Genomic DNA, 16,619 nt, shown 5'->3' with positions numbered 1-16,619 from the left:
CTGTAGATTTAAGAAAAATGGTTTTTTTATGTACTGAGTTGAATAGGATCCAAACTGCAGCAGTCTGATTGGTCCTAGAACAATAGGATCCAAAAGGCAGCAGTCTGATTGGTCCTAGAACAATAGGATTCAGAATGCAGCAGTCTGATTGGTCCTAGAACAATGCAGCAGTATGATTGGTTGGCAGGAACCACCCAATCATGCTCCAGATAGAAGTGAATCCACAACCTGATTGGCTTACAGTAGAATTCTGGAATTAGCCAATCATGTGCAACCCATTGTGTAAATAATGTATATAAAGCAGATACTTTGAGGGGACTTTCATTCATTCCTCCTCACCACTATGAGCTGAATAAAGAGCATGAAATCACTTTGCAACTCTGAGTATATTTCAGGTTTATTCACTTATTTACACCTTTAGTCTGCATGTCGGAAGTCCAGATGGTGCAGCATGGTCATTTCAAGAGCGGCCCTGGAATCTAAGAAATCTCTCCCAGTCAGCCAGCCCAAGATGGACCACAGTTTTTCTTCTTCCCAGTACACCTTGCTAAAAACTCTTTTCCTGTCACCTCACACCCAGTTATCCTGGCAACCTTTCAAACCCCCAGTCTCTGTTCATACCTCAGGGCAAGAGGGAAGGACAGTTCTCTACCATTGCCAGTGGCCCTCAGCGCCCCTGCATTGTTCCTTAATAACCCTAGCTTGGCCAGGTTGTTTTTGCATAGGCTAGCTCAAGAATTCCTCTGCAGCTTGTATTTCTCCCTTCACATCGCAAATAATCAAAATCGTACCATTGATTAATTTCTAGGGTTTGAATATATTTCACAAGGGGAACAGATTTAATCATGAGAATAAGCTTTGGTGTGTTAGTGCAAAACACAAAGGGAGTAATGGCACGAAAGCAGGACCGGCTCTTTCACAAGGCAGAGTGAGGCAGTGGCCTCAGGCAGCAGGAGCTATGGGATGGCAGCAAGGTGTACATGTGTCACATGCCTCACCCTATATTCCTGCTGCCTCAGGGATGGTGGAGGATGTTGCCTTGTCGTGAGTGGTGAAATAAGATTCCAGGCCCCATTCAAAGTGCTGGTTGTCACCTTAAACGGCTCAGGACTGCAATACCTCAAGGATTCCCTCTTTCCATATGAACCTACCCAGACCCTGAGATCATCTTCTGAGGCCTGCCTTTGAGTGCCTCCTCCTCGAGAGGTCCGGAGGGTGGCAACACGAGAACAGGGCCTTCTCTGCAGTGGCTCCCTATCTGTGGAATGCTGTCCCCAGGGTAGTTCGCCTGGCGCCTTAATTATACACCTTTAGGCGCCAGGCAAAAACGTTCCTTTTTAACCAGGCCTTTGGTTGATCTGATTCACATCCTATGCCCTTCTAAAATGCGTTCTTTTGTGGCGGGGGGGGGGAGGCTATTGGGTTGTTGTTTTTATTTTTATTATGTATTTAATATATTTTGATTTTATTCTGTGAACCACCCTGAGACCCCTGGGTCTAGGGCGGTATATAAATTCAATTCAATTAAATAAATAAATAAATAAATAAATAAATGTTTCAACGATAGGTTTGCAGTCTTTTTCTGAGGGAACACGCCAAACAGTATTACCGTATTTTTCGCTCTATAAGACGCACCAGACCATAAGACGCACCTAGTTTTTGGAGGAGGAAAACAAGGGGAAAAAAATTCTGAATCTCAGAAGCCAGAACAACAAGAGGGATCACTGTGCAGCAAAAGCAGTGATCCCTCTTGCTGTTCTGGCTTCTGGGATAGCTGCGCAGCCTGCATTCGCTCCATAAGACGCACACACGTTTCCCCTTACTTTTTAGGAGGGAAAAAGTGAGTCTTATACAGCAAAAAATAAAGTAGTTTAGTTTAGAAAGAACAAGAAGCGCAACTCTAGTAGCCGTAGACTGGGCTTTCCCCCAGGGCTGGCCTAAGGCATTTTTGTTTGTTTGCCTGAGGTCCCTTGCAACTCTATTCTATGCTTTTATGATGAATGAATGAGAGGAAGATACAGAGCTGTGTTCTGCCTCCACTTTCAGGCAGTATGCTTCTGAATACCAGTTGCTGGAAACCGCAGGAGCAGAGAGTGTTGTTGCACTCAGATCTTTCTTGCGGGCTTTGCACAGCCATTGTGAGAACAGGATGCTGGACTAAATGGGCCATTTAGACTTTTCTTAGGAATGGCAACTGATCATTTATATGGGTCCAAAAGGGACACCACTTGGTAGCGGCTGACTAAGTTCTACTGCAAGTAGTCTCATCGGAATTAAAGGACAAAGTCCTCTCCATTAATTTGGGTAGGTCTACTCTTGAGTGTGTGTAATGTTGAATACCGCCCACTGGGCAGAGAGAGCTAAATCTGTTTCAGGGGCAGCGTGGGGAAGTGGCTAGAATGCCAGACAAGTTCCTTAGAAGACCCCAGTTCAGATATTGCTGTTGTTTATTTAGCCATACGGGCTTAAAGTTTTGCCCTTGTATTGATATTATATATTAACCAAATACAGTGTATACGTCTATAAACCATTATCTGATGTATTTGGCTTCAGAACACCAGAAATCAGGGGTTGGGAAGAACACTGTAAGCAGGCACATTTTTTCCTTTAAAAAGAAAACCAAAAGTTCAGCGGTGGAGTTGGAATACCTTGGAAGGCAGGCATGGCTACAGCCTTTGAAAGCTGCGTGACAGAAGAGCTGTATAGATATTATATACACAGGAGCCAGTCATGTGTTGCCCAAAAGTCCTGTTTAAAGAGCACATGTCCCCAGATGCACACAAACAATTTTAAGTACAAATGTAAAGCATTAAAATAAAAACAGCCATGTTCTAAACTGTGACTGGTTGCCAACTTTTTCTGCCCAACCCTGCTGCTGTGCTTTTAATGGCAGTTTGTTCTACAGACTTGAGGTTGGGGTGATATTTGTCCCAAGTCCTGTTAAAGGAACAGGTGCAGGCAAATTTGAGGGACTCCTGTCTGATCCTTGGAAAGTCGCTGCCCCTGTAGAGAAGATTGATCAAGATAGACCCAATGGCCTGGCTCCGCACAAGGCAGCCTCCTGTCATCGTCTACCATCAGTTGGCAACTTTTTGAACCTGCCAGTGAAGCAGTCACTTACTCAAGAAGTTTGGAAGAAATCTTTTCCCCAAAGGTTACACTGGCATGCAGGGTCATATTTAGGTTTGATGAGGCCCTAAACGACTGAAGGTAATGGGGCCCTTTTTATGTCCAGCTGTCCTTTGTCAACAACAAATTGTCGCTGTTCTTTGTGTTGAATATATGCTATATGCTAATTTATGGACCTAACAGGAGCCTACACAACACAAAACCCTGTTGCTGTATGTAGCTTTTATTTTATTGGTTTTTTATCTTATCTTTTGGAAATGTGCATCCAGTTTTTTCCCCTTTAAATTTTTTGGGGGGCCCCCAAGAGAGTGGGGCCCTAAGCTATAGCTTATTTAGCTTATACGTAAATCCGGCACTGCTGGCACGCACAATGTTTAGCTGAATTTTCTCCCCTGCATGTGCCAAATCCATGCTGTGCCAACATCAAGCGCATTATTACCTGGGGACAAATAAAAAGTCTTGTTGTTTATTCAGCCAGTTTTTCAAACTTTCCTACTTTACAAAGCTGCTCCAAACACTGAAGTTTTGTTTCCCTGCATATTTCCCAACATTTGATTCCCACCTGAATCAGGAGGTGGGGGGAGGTGGGGGAGAGAACCAGAGAAAAATTAGATCCTCTTTTTGATTAACCTTGGGATATTTTGCCATTAAATACAATCCATCATTGACTTCATTGGGATGTCTTGATAATAGTAAACATGTAAAAAAGCAAAGAAAGCAGCCTTTTGAAGGGGGAAGTATTCCCTTGATGCAAAAGAAAATACAGTATACGCCAGTGTGATGCAATGGTTAGCTGGTTGGGCGAGGCTCTGTGAGATCTGGGTTCAAATTCCCACTCAGCCACAAAACTCATTGAGTGTCGTTGAGGGACAGTGTGTCAGCACAAACTAGGGCAGTAGTGTATAGGAAAATTCAGAAGGACGTGGTCCCTTCATGGAAGCCACAGTCACACCCCTTCTTAGATTATATAACCTCCTAAGATTATACAGTATAATTATACAATAATCTTATAATGATAGAATAATAATAATTAGGGATGCATTGCAACAATCAGTGAAGGTCTCCAACATGTTTGCTTGCAGCTAGATCTACCATTTTCTCTGCGTGCTCTTGGGCAAATGGTTTGGAGTGCTCTGATATTTTATTTGTGATTTAAGTTGTGCCTTCTGCGATGTTCCATTGCACGCAACAGAACTTGTTCTCCGTGGTCTTGGAACTGAAGAACCTCCTGTTTTCGTTGTCCCCAAATGCTTGGCTTTGGAGCATGTTGTTTTTGTTTAGTCGTTTAGTTGTGTCCGACTCTTTGTGACCCCATGGAGCAGAGCACTCCAGGCATTCCTGTTGTCTATGTTGGCTTTTCGCAGTGTAGTAGCGCAGAGAGCTTGCTGGGGAGAGCTTGCATTAAAAAGAAAAGGGACTCAAAAATAACTTAAACAAGGTTTTAATAAGAAAAACAAAAACTCCTTAAACACTAAATGCATCTACAAACAAACCAGACCCAACCACCACCCCATCCCCCAGGGTGAATGGCAGAGCTAGGTGCTGCTCCTTATATACTGCAGCCAATTCACAACACAGCTTAATCAATGCAACTCAGCAGCACCTGCCATGCTCCACAGCTGTAAAGCTGGATCTCGTTAGTTTGCTCTGGCCCTTGCTCTGGCCCCTTAAAGGTATACACATTGGGTGAAACAATGATGAACCTTTACATTTAAAGAAACAGTTCAACAGTCCACTGCCTTCTGCAGTTTCGTCAAATTCATGTTGGTCGTTTCGAGAACATTGTCCAACCATCTCGTCCTCTTCTCCTTGTGCCCTCCATCTTTCCCAACATCAGGGTCTTTTCCAGGGAGTCTTCTCATGAGGTGGCCAAAGTATTGGAGCCTCAGCTTCAGGATCTGTCCTTCCAGTGAGCACTCAGGGCTGATTTCCTTCAGAATGGATAGGTTTGATCTTCTTGCAGTCCATAGGACTCTCAAGAGTCTCGTCCAGCACCATAATTCAAAAGCATCAATTATTCAGCGATCAGCCTTCTATATGGTCTAGCTCTCATTTCCATACATCAGTATCCCTGCCAAGAAAACTCCATGGATAAGAACAACAGGCTTTGGAGCATACAGTTCCTAAATAGCCCCCCTTTCGTGCTGACTGGGCAGCTGTATGGTGCTGAAGAGAGAGACCCCCGAAGGGGATCCTGCTGTAGAAATAATAATGTGTCTTTGTTCCCCCTGACTCTTGACCGTTGAATCACTTGACCTGGAAGGTTGACTGGCATTCGGAAAAGAAAATGGCTGGGAGGAGAATAGAATAGCCTGAGGGAGGATGGCATGCATGGGTTGTTGGGTAACTTAAACTCTGAGCAGGAGGATGTCAGAAGGTACTGCAACATTTTGTTGAAGGCCTTACTTGTTGAAATCTACAAGCCATCGGGTTGTACAGAATGATTCTAAGTAGAGGCAAGGGAGAAGCTGACTACACCAGTGAGTGTATATATCACAGTAAATTATTTGATGCAGCATTAGCTCAGTTGGTTAGAGCATGGTGCTGATGACACCAAGACTGCAGGTTCGATCCCTGTATGGGACAGATGCATATTGCAGAGGGTCGGACGTAATGATCCTCATGGCTCCTTCCAACTCTACAATTCTATGATTCTATGAAGTAGGTTGTTTCCTATATATGAATGCAATGCATTGGGTCTGCTGTTTGCCTTATTCATGCTCCTGACCATGAAGATGGGCTCATATACAGAGGAAATACCCCTAATTTCTGTAAACCTTCTCTGGTTGGCATGCTAATGTTTTGCTTGCACGGTATCCAGAAATGCATTTTAGGAAGAGGTTGTGGGAGAGAGTTCAATGCAGTTCATTTTTAAAGGGAACCTACCTAATTCCTACTTTGTGAAAGAACATGCAGGTTGAAGCTCAGACCATCCTTTGAGATCCACGCTTTCTCGAATCTTGCCGTGCAGTTCTCCAGCCAAGTCATGTGTGCAAAAATGCATATACTAGGATAAAGTGTGCATATAAAGGCACAGGCCAGCAACTAAAGCATACAAAAATAGAGATGCAATATAAATGAGACAAAGCTTTGTATAAAAGCATGTACTTTAGGGAAAATTTGTAAATAATAATAATAATAATAATAATAATAATAATAATAATAATAATATAGCAGCAAACTGATATGCAGACGTGGAGAACTGAACCCTAGATTGCAAAAATGAGAAACCAAAACTGACAGAATTGCCCATCCCCGTTCAGGAATGAGATGCATTTAACCCCTGCGCTCCATGTATTGACTTGCATATTAGAAAATTAAGAGTCCATGGGAAGTTGTCCTTGCTGTCTAACAGCTCTCTTGGCCTCATAGGGGTCACTGTGAAACAAGAGGGAGGTTATCCCAAGGGACAACGCGACAACTGCACACAGACACACACACACACACACACACACACACACGGACAACATACAAGTCTTGTGGCGCTTGAACAGCTCCCTTATTGTTCGAAACCCACTTCCTGCCCAGGCCCTTCTCCTCCCCCCCCTCCTCAAGCCCTTTCTTCCTCTTCTCTTAAAATAAACATTGCTAATAATGCCCTTTAGGTTGTGCAATGCTCTTCCAGCCCTCCCGATGCCTTGCTGCAGAGAAAGCGGATGTCTGGGGAGAGGTCTGGCATCAGCACCCACCGTTCATCTGCCACATCCCGAGAGGAGAGGGGAACGAAGCCAGTAATCCCTCCAGGGCAATCCACCCGTAGATTGTCGGCAGGAAATGATGTGTTTGCAGAGTGTGATCGGTGCCAACCTGAAAAGGCAGGCGATCCCATCTTCAGGGCTTGAGAGATGGACGTGTGCATAGCAAGGCATTCAAAAAAATAAATGTGGAGGTGAAATGACGGAAGATGGATTTTTCATATCTCCACTCTGCTGTCACACACTGAGGGTTCCTCCAGTCTGCCGGTATTTCCCAAGAGTGATTCAAGTGCATCAGGGGAGCTGGTGTGGCAATACTGGCCAGGCTAGGATCTGGGAGAAGAGGACTCAAATCCCCAGTCAGCCAAGAAGCGCACTGGATTTAGACCAGTCCATTCTCTCTCAGCCTAATCTCCCTGGCAGGGTTGTTGTGAGGATAAACTGGGGAGGGGGAGAACTAAGTATGCCACCTCCTTGAGCTCCTTGGAGGAAATATGGAATATAAATGCAAGAATAGCAACAACAGTTAAGTTCATGAGCTTAAAGTGGACTAAAGTGCTACGCCAGCATAGCACAAGAAATGCTCTTGGGAGCAGGGGCAAATACGCCAGACTTTTTGAGATTTGGAAAGTGACTGGGAAATGCATTAAAAAGTATGAGATCAAAAAATCTTAGAATGGTAGAATTGGAAGGGATCTCATCTAGTCCAACCCCCCGCAATGCAGGAATCCTGCCCACCTGGGATGAATGAATGAATGAGGAATGGGAAGATGTGTAAACTGGGTTGAATTAGGTGGCTCAGTTAACAAATAACCCTGATTCCTGGATTAGTAGGCAAACTAAGGCCCGGGGGCTGGATCTGGCCCAATCGCCCACGGATGGTCCGGGAATCAGCGTGTTTTTACATGAGTAGAATGTGTCCTTTTATTTAAAATGCATCTCTGGGTTATTTGTGGGGCATAGGAATTCGTTCATTCCACCCCCCTTCAAAATATAGTCCAGCTCCCCACAAGGTCTGAGGGACAGTGGACTGGCCCCCTGCTGGAAAAGTTTGCTGACCCCTGATCTAAAGCTAAGCATCTAGGTACATGAGGTGCTTCAGTTTCAAGAGAATGGTATGTAAGTTCTTTGGGAAACACAACTTGCATCAATAGGAGTATAGCATCTAGATCAAGGGAAGTAATAGTGCCACTGTATTCTGCTCTGGTCAGACCTCACCTGGAGTACTGTGTCCAGTTCTGGGCACCACAGTTCAAGAAGGACACTGACAAACTGGAACGTGTCCAGAGGAGGGCAACCAAAATGGTCAAAGGCCTGGAAACGATGCCTTATGAGGAACGGCTAAGGGAGCTGGGCATGTTTAGCCTGGAGAAGAGGAGGTTAAGGGGTGATATGATAGCCATGTTCAAATATATAAAAGGATGTCACCCATAGAGGGGGGAGAAAGGTTGTTTTCTGCTGCTCCAGAGAAGCGGACACGGAGCAATGGATCCAAACTACAAGAAAGAAGATTCCACCTAAACATTAGGAAGAACTTCCTGACAGTAAGAGCTGTTCGACAGTGGAATTTGCTGCCAAGGAGTGTGGTGGAGTCTCCTTCTTTGGAGGTCTTTAAGCAGAGGCTTGACAACCATATGTCAGGAGTGCTCTGACAGTGTTTCCTGCTTGGCAGGGGGTTGGACTCGATGGCCCTTGTGGTCTCTTCCAACTCTATGATTCTATGATTCCAGCCATTCCAGCAGATGATGTTGGACCACTCCAAATCTTTCCCCCCTGTATGTGCACAGAAAACACCTGCAAGGCAATGCATGGGCATCTGCACTGATTATTGCAATGCATCCCTTATTATGATTAATGTATAATCGTAAGGTTATTGCATCATCTTAGACAGTTGTGTGATCTTAGAAGGGGCATGACTGTGAGACGATGTGGCTGTGGTTCTCACGAAGGGGCTCTGTGCTTCTGAATTTGCCACTGCTCTACGGGGGAAGGTATCACAATCTAAACCTCTGTGTCAGCTTTGCGCAAACAAATCCGGATGAGTGCTCAGTAAATAGATCATAAGGAGGAGCCCCTGGTAATGTCACCATGGCCCTCCCTTGTGCGTCTCCATAATGTAGGGCTGCCATACGTCCTGATTTTCCAGGACATGTCCTGGAATTCACCTCCGAAAATGGCGTCCTGGAGTATTTTTCGCAAATGTCCTGGAAAACCAGGAATGGGGGTTAAATCGTGCCGAAAATGCCTAAGGAAAGCTCCCAAACTCAGACATTTTTGTAGCTTTTGCTAAACAAAGCTCAACAACTTTGGTTCCCATAAAAAACAAAACAAAAACAAAAAGAACTCAACAACTTTGGGCAAAAAAATAAATAAAAGCTCAACAACTCTGTCCTGATTTTCACTTTTGAGCTATGGCAAACCTACCATAATTCTCACTTCAGATGCTCCTGGCCTCTTTCCAAACTGAATCTTTTTTATGTACTGAGCTGAATGCTAGAACAATAGGATCCAGAATGCAGCAGTCTGATTGGTCTGCAGGAGCCACCCAATCCAGCTCCAGGTGGAAGTGAACCAGCGACCTGATTGGACTGCAGGAGCAGCCAATCAGGCTTCTGGAGGAAGTGAATCCACAACCTGATTGGCCTACAGGAGCAGCCCATAATTAGCCAATCACGCAGGGCCCATTGTGTAAATAATGTATATATAGCTAGACATTTTGGGGAAAGTTTCATTCGTTGCTACTACGAACTTTATAAAGAACATGAAATTCACACTCAACTCCCAGTATATTTTAATCTTCCTTACAGTCTCTCCTCCCATTTGACTTCTGTTAATGTTTGGATTCAACATCCCTTTCTATCCCCCATTAAATTCTTGTAAATAGGGACAAGGCTGCAGCAGTGAGCCACTAGGGACTCTTCCTGATTAAGCCCCATAGTTCCCCATTCTGAGACATGGATGGGGAATAAGTGGTCCTCTTAGATGTGACTGGACTCTTCTCTCTCATCAGATGCCACCAGCATGGCCAATGATCAGGGATGATGGGAGGTGGAGTTTATCAGCATCTGGGGGGCCACAAATTCCTCACCCCCGTTCTGAGATATGCAACATGAATTAATTACTGGCCGGCTACGGCTTCAGTGTCAGGTCAGCGTTTTCCTCTTTCTCACCTGCCCCCATCTTGCTTTGCTGAAGAGTTCTGTTGGATGCAAAAGCTTGCACACTATTTTATTACATTTTGGTTTAGTTCTATAAAGGGGCTTTGGGGAGGGGGTTCAAACTAAAGTGGCTGTTTAGCCCTTAGCCCACCTCTTCCTCTGCTTGGGTCACTTCTGCATCTTATATTCAGTGCACTATTATACCACTCTAAACCAAATAACCCTGGGAAATGTAGCTTGTTTATGGTGCTGAGAGTGGTTAGGAGTCCCTTATTCCCCTCACAGAGTCACAGTTTTCTAGAGCTCTCTCTTAAGAGGGATAGACTGTTAAACCACTCTGAACTGTGTCACTGCGAGGAGAATATGGGTCTCCTAAGCCCTCTCATTTCCCAGTAGTGATGTATGGAAGTGAGAGCTGGACCATAAAGAAGGCTGATCGCTGAAGAATTGATGCTTTAGAATTCTGGTGCTGGAGGAGACTCTTGAGAGTCCCATGGACTGCAAGAAGATCAAACCTCTCCATTCTGAAGGAAATCAGCCCTGAGTGCTCACTGGAAGGACAGATCCTGAAGCTGAGGCTCCAATACTTTGGCCACCTCATGAGAAGAGAAGACTCCCTGGAAAAGACCCTGATGTTGGGAAAGATGGAGGGCACAAGGAGAAGGGGACGACAGAGGACGAGATGGTTGGATGGTGTTCTCGAAGCTACAAACATGAGTCTGACCAAACTGCAGAAGGCAGTGGAAGACAGGAGTGCCTGGCGTGCTCTGGTCCATGGAGTCACGAAGAGTCAGACACAACTAAGCGACTAAACAACAGCAAGCCCTCTCAGCACCAAGCAATAAACTACAGTTCCCATTATTATTTGGGGGAATCCATGACTCTTTAAAGTAGTAGGATATTGCTTTAAATGTATAGTTCAGATGCAGCCTCAATCTTACCATCCATTTCCCCAACAAGTGGCATCAATGCATGTAAATTAGCGTATTAAAAAAATTGTTGTTGGAAATCTGTTTTGTGGACCTATCTGTCCTCCTGAATCAGAGCATTAGTTCCTGCCTGCATTAACAGAGAGGATATTTCACTCTGCACATGCTCAGAAGCACCCCCGTGCCCTTCAGCCAGCATGGAGGGACATGATATGAGCAAATTGTGCACCTGGAGAGCAAGGAAATGACACAATCCCATTGATGATGCTTCCCCATGGATGGCACCATGGAATCCTGGTATTGTAATATGGTTCAATGGGGTACAGGATCCCGGCCTGTAAAACATCAAGCTCCGGGAAGCTGACATTTTAAATAACAACAACAATCTTTATTACGGTCCAGAGACCCAACAAATCATTACAAATCAATACACAGTTCATACAGCCTACCTCCAGGTTAATCAAGCATTTTGTTTAGAATATAGGGCTCATTTGTTCTTGCAACCACGATAACCACCGAACTGCTAAAGTTCTAGCTTTTGTCCAGTCTTCCAGTAGGAACCTGACATAGTGAGCCTCTGATTTTCCCAGGAAAGGTACCAGCAAGGGTAGTATCAGTTCAGCCCTGGCCTGCTCATATTTTGCACAGTACAACAAAATATGATTTATGGAATCGATGTCTTGAGCACACGAGCAAAGTCTGTCCTGGTAGGGAACTCCTCTCAACCTGCCATCCAACACTGCAGAGGGGAAGACATTTAGTCTGGCTTTGGTGAAAAGCCTTCGGTAGTTAGGTACTGTCAGGTTTTTAATGTAAGATGTTAACTTAAAGACATACCCATATTGAACTCCTGCTGCCAGCGGACTACAGACTGCGTATGATTGAGATCACAAGTCACTGTGTGCATTGTCCCATAATCTTTGCTTTAAAACCTTTTGGGCGCCTTCATAACCCAGGTAATACAGTTGGGGGGGGGGGAGACAGACCAATAGAAGTGGCTTTTCTAGGCATGGCTTTCTGCCATTTGCTGACAAATTCCTCATTGGTCAGGTGTTGGTACAGACCCTTCCCTAGATTAAACACTGAAATCCTGAGCCAATGTTTTAGGGCAGCCCACCACGCTTTGGGGACGCGGGTGGCGCTGTGGGTTAAAGTCTCAGCACCTAGGGCTTGCCGATCGAAAGGTCGGCGGTTCGAATCCCCGCGGCGGGGTGCGCTCCCGTTGTTCGGTCCCAGCGCCTGCCAACCTAGCAGTTCGAAAGCACCCCCGGGTGTAAGTAGATAAATAGGGACCGCTTACTAGCGGGAAGGTAAACGGCGTTTCCGTGTGTGGCTCTGGCTCGCCAGAGCAGCGATGTCACGCTGGCCACGTGACCCGGAAGTGTCTCCGGACAGCGCTGGCCCCCGGCCTCTTTGAGTGAGATGGGCGCACAACCCTAGAGTCTGTTAAGACTGGCCCGTACGGGCAGGGGTACCTTTACCTTTACCTTTACCACGCTTTAGTTGAAATTGGGCATTCACCAGCTTCTAACAGAAGTACGGAGTTGGGGAATCAGTTAGGTACCTGCAGCAGAGATCGTATAAATTTTGCCTGAAAGCCATCTAGCTTTAGCAGGTCCCCATTATGCCAGACATTTGCTGCATACAGGAGTTGGGAAACGGGCTTTGCGTTGAAAACCCTTAAGGCTGCTGGAACATATCTGCTGCCCTTTGTGAAGAAGAATCTATGTATGGCTAGCTTTGTAATCTCCGCCTTTGAAGGGAGGTTTGCCAATGTTGCTTCCAAGATCCTGTATGATGGAATGTGAGCCCTAGGTAACTGAAGTATTTTACCTGTTCAAGGTTATGGCCATCCAGCACCCATTTAGACTGGGAGAATCTTCTTTCGAAGACTAAAATTTTAGATTTTTCATAATTAATGGATAAACCATTTCCAGAACAGTAATCAGAAAATTTCCTCAACAGATAATTCAAACCCGGTCTGGAACGTGAGATGATGGCCGCGTCATCAGCATACAACAACTAAGGGGTCCTTCTCATTCCTATTTTTGGAATGTGTCCATCTGGGTCCATTAAGTTCTCTTCCAGGTCATTTAAGAATAGACAAAACAATGTGGGGGCCAAAATACAACCCTGTCTCACCCCCCTCGATGCTGTTCGATAGCTGTCCCTGTCGACCGCATCGGACCTGAAGTTTGGTTCCATTGTACAGGGCTTTTATGAGAAAGAGAAGTCGTTTGTCCTGCAAAATCAGACTCAATTTGGACCATAGCTGGGATCTGGGGATGGAGTCAAATGCTGATTTCAGATCCATAAAGGCCACAAAGAGTTTACCCTGTAGAGGCCTGGTATACTTCTCAGCTAGGAAGGACAGCATTAGACAGTGGTCTGTTGTTGAATGGTTCTCACGAAAAGCTGCCTGGGCTTCAGATAGTATATTATGTTCATTTAGAAAAGTTGTCAGTTTGCTACTGAGGAAACGGGCATACAGCTTCCCAATTATTGAGAGCAGGCTAATTGGCCTATAATTGGAAGGTACATTTGGGTGGCCTCTCTTAAAGATTGGGACTACTATAGCATGTTTCCAGCTATATGGTACCTTACCCGAGTTATTTACTACCGTAAAGAGTGCTGCCAGAAGCGGAGCCCACCAGTGCTGGTTTGATGTAGTCAACTCTGCTGGGATAAAGTCTTTCCCCGGAGCCTTTCCACTCTTCAGATTCCCAATTAATGTATGGACTTCCTCCACAGTAACCAGCCTCCAATGAGGGAGCAGTGACAGTTCTGCCCTGTCATCCTCCTGTAAGCTGGAAGGGAGGTTTGGATTTTCCATAAATATATTTCTGAAGTGATTCTCCCAAACCTGAGCTGGAATGACACAGCTGGGGACTGAGGAACTATTTTCCATTGAGTCGGAGACCAGTTGCCAAAAGAGTTTAGTTTCATTGTTTAGTGAGGCATTCAATAGCAGGGACCAGGAATTTTGTTCGGACTGCCTTTTTTCTGAGGCCAAAAGGGCTTTATACTCTTTTTTGATTTTGAAATAAGATGGAGGTAAGTAGTTTAATCCAGCGTTTCTATAGGCCAAATAAGCGTTCCTTACGGCTTCCTTCTTTGTGCGGCACTCTTGGTCAAACCAACCGCGCACTTTTGCACAGTGTGGTTTGCCGGCTGAGTTTATGTTAACCGAAACCACATCCTGCAAGGACTCAATGAGATTTTCGTAAGCCGTCAGGGAGGAGTCTATTGATAGATTGTTTATTATAATTGATCTTAACTTAATTGCAGTTTGTGAATTCAATCTATTCTCAACTGCAATTGCTATCTCAGGTGCCCATTTTTTCCTACACAATGCTGGATAATTTGCTTTATCTATGACCTCATGTTCTATGTGAGAGCGCTGAATTGAATTTTGGCCAGTAGTGGAGATGATTAGAGGTAGGTGGTTGCTTTCAGTCCTATTATCTATGGTTAATTTTTTAATTGATTCGAAGGCCTCTCTCTTAGTGAGGCAGTAGTCTACTGTGCTGGCTCCATTTGTATTTATGAATGTGTACTCGCCTTCTCTGTCCCCGGGGAATGCCCCATTAGCAATGATGAGGTCAAGGCTTATTTGTAAAAAAGCCAGGCAGAATCCGGCATAGTTGATTTGGCAATCTTTCGAATGTCTACGTGGGGGTGGGTTTAGAAAGAGGGCGCTTTTTTCCTTTAGATCTCTTAATATTGGGAATTTTATTTCCAGGCTATCATCATTTGAGCCTATTCTGGCATTCATATCTCCCATTAGGTAAAAAGGTGATCCAGGGTGCCTAATTTGTAGGGAATAAAGGAAACAATGGAATTTACGCCACGTACTCTCTATCTGTGTTTGCACTGTATATGGTGGGATATAAGCTGAAACAAGAATGATACTCTTGGATTCCAGATGCAAAGTGATCCCCAGTGCCAGCTGCTCGAGAACTGAGCACTCAATAACTTGTGACGCCAACTGAGTGGAAACCAGAGTTACTAGCCCCCCCCCCCTCGGTCGTCCCCTTCCGAGCGGTTTAGAGGCCTTGATTTCATAGGCGTCGTAACCGTCGAAAACTATGTTGTCAGTTGCCCAAGTTTCCTGCAGCATTATTATGTCAAACCCCGTTATATATTGACAAAATGGCTCGTCCCCTAGATTGTTGGCCCAACCCGCTATGTTCCATGAGATGAAGTTAAGGCTGCTCGTTCCATAACTGGCTTGGCTTCATTGTGATGGGGAAATTGTTATCAGCTCTCCCACTGGTTCGGAAATGATGCAACCGTTCTTAGGATATGCACGGTGTTGTTGTTCTCGGGGTTGATTTGCAGCATTTTCCCAATTTCCCGGCATCGATGGTGTTTTCTGAATTGCTGGGACCATCGGGGGGTCTTCGTCAAAGACAATTAAACCTGTCTCTGGCTTTCTATGTGTCCCATTTCCCTTGGGCCTTTTGGCTAAGATCAAGTGTAGTATCTGTTCTTATCAGTTTAATATCTGATATGTCCTCTATTTGAGGACTATATATTAAATAAATAAATGGGAGGAAGGTGGGGGACCACATGGCAAATAGGAAAATGTTCTAGGAAGCACATATGGAAAGCAAACACAGGATGGAAAGCTAGGAAGCAGATGGTAACACACACACACACAGCCTCTAACACCAGGGTCACCCAGCAACATGTGTAGCTCAGGCTTATTATGAGAGGAGTGTGGAGGGAGAGATATTCCAATTCAGCAAATGTGGGCCTTGATCCAGCCAAAGTTAAGATGATAAAGACTTCATAAAGAGCCCTGCTGAATTGAAATCAGCACGGGGACAAATGGAAGAGGATGCCTTCGCTCCAGTGTGGCTCCCCTTTATTGCACACATAACCCCGCCAGCCGCATACGAATCAATATGGCTAATTTGACCCTACAACCCCTCCCCCCTCTCACGCAAACAAAACTCACTGCAGTCAACCCAACGCAACCGACCAGGCCCTGGGCTCCCCAATCTCGCTTACCGCCAATGAATACTGACAAATGGATGGATGAAGAACCTATTCATGTGACGCTGGCATAAAAGCCCTACACACACACTATGTAAAAGAAGGAAAATTTAGGGGGTTGGACTAGATGACCCTTAAGTCCCTTCTGACTCTAAGATTCTACAATCCCGCCCCTTGGGCATAGACAAGGGGGAGGGGGGGCAGCTGCTTTCCTAAATCAAGTAAATCAATAAAAATACTTAACTAACTGAGGTTCTGCCCTCCCCAACATAAAGCCTGTCTATGACCAGGGACGCGGGTGGCGCTGTGGGTAAAACCTCAGCGCCTAGGACTTGCCGATCGTCAGGTCGGCGGTTCGAATCCCTGCGGCGGGGTGCGCTCCCGTTGCTCGATCCCAGCGCCTGCCAACCTAGCAGTTCGAAAGCAACCCCGGGTGCAAGTAGATAAATAGGGACCGCTTACTAGCGGGAAGGTAAACGGCGTTCCGTGTGCTGCGCTGGCTCGCCAGAGCAGCGATGTCACGCTGGCCACGTGACCCGGAAGTGTCTGTGGACAGCGCTGGCTCCCGGCCTATAGAGTGAGATGAGCGCACAACCCTAGAGTCAGACACGACTGGCCCGTACGGGCAGGGGCACCTTTACCTTTACCTATAACCATGATCCCCTTCTTTCTCCCCAATCTCTGACACGTGTCAGTGGCGAACAGGA

General features: G+C 45.4%; 1 long non-coding RNA gene across 1 annotated transcript; it reads right to left on the bottom strand.

The window, feature by feature from the left end:
• Positions 1–11,277: 11,277 nt before the first annotated feature.
• On the bottom strand, positions 11,278–15,361 carry LOC310663283. The gene is made up of 2 exons (XR_014504472.1): positions 12,408–15,361; positions 11,278–12,032 (listed from the first exon to the last, which is right to left on the bottom strand). It is a non-coding gene; the product is annotated as an uncharacterized lncRNA (long non-coding RNA).
• Between the last annotated feature and the right edge of the window lie 1,258 nt (positions 15,362–16,619).

The sequence above is a fragment of the Podarcis tiliguerta genome, assembly GCF_965153285.1.
Source record: "Podarcis tiliguerta genome assembly, chromosome: 13".
NCBI lineage: Eukaryota > Metazoa > Chordata > Lepidosauria > Squamata > Lacertidae > Podarcis > Podarcis tiliguerta.
This window is presented reverse-complemented; position numbering and strand designations above follow the sequence as displayed.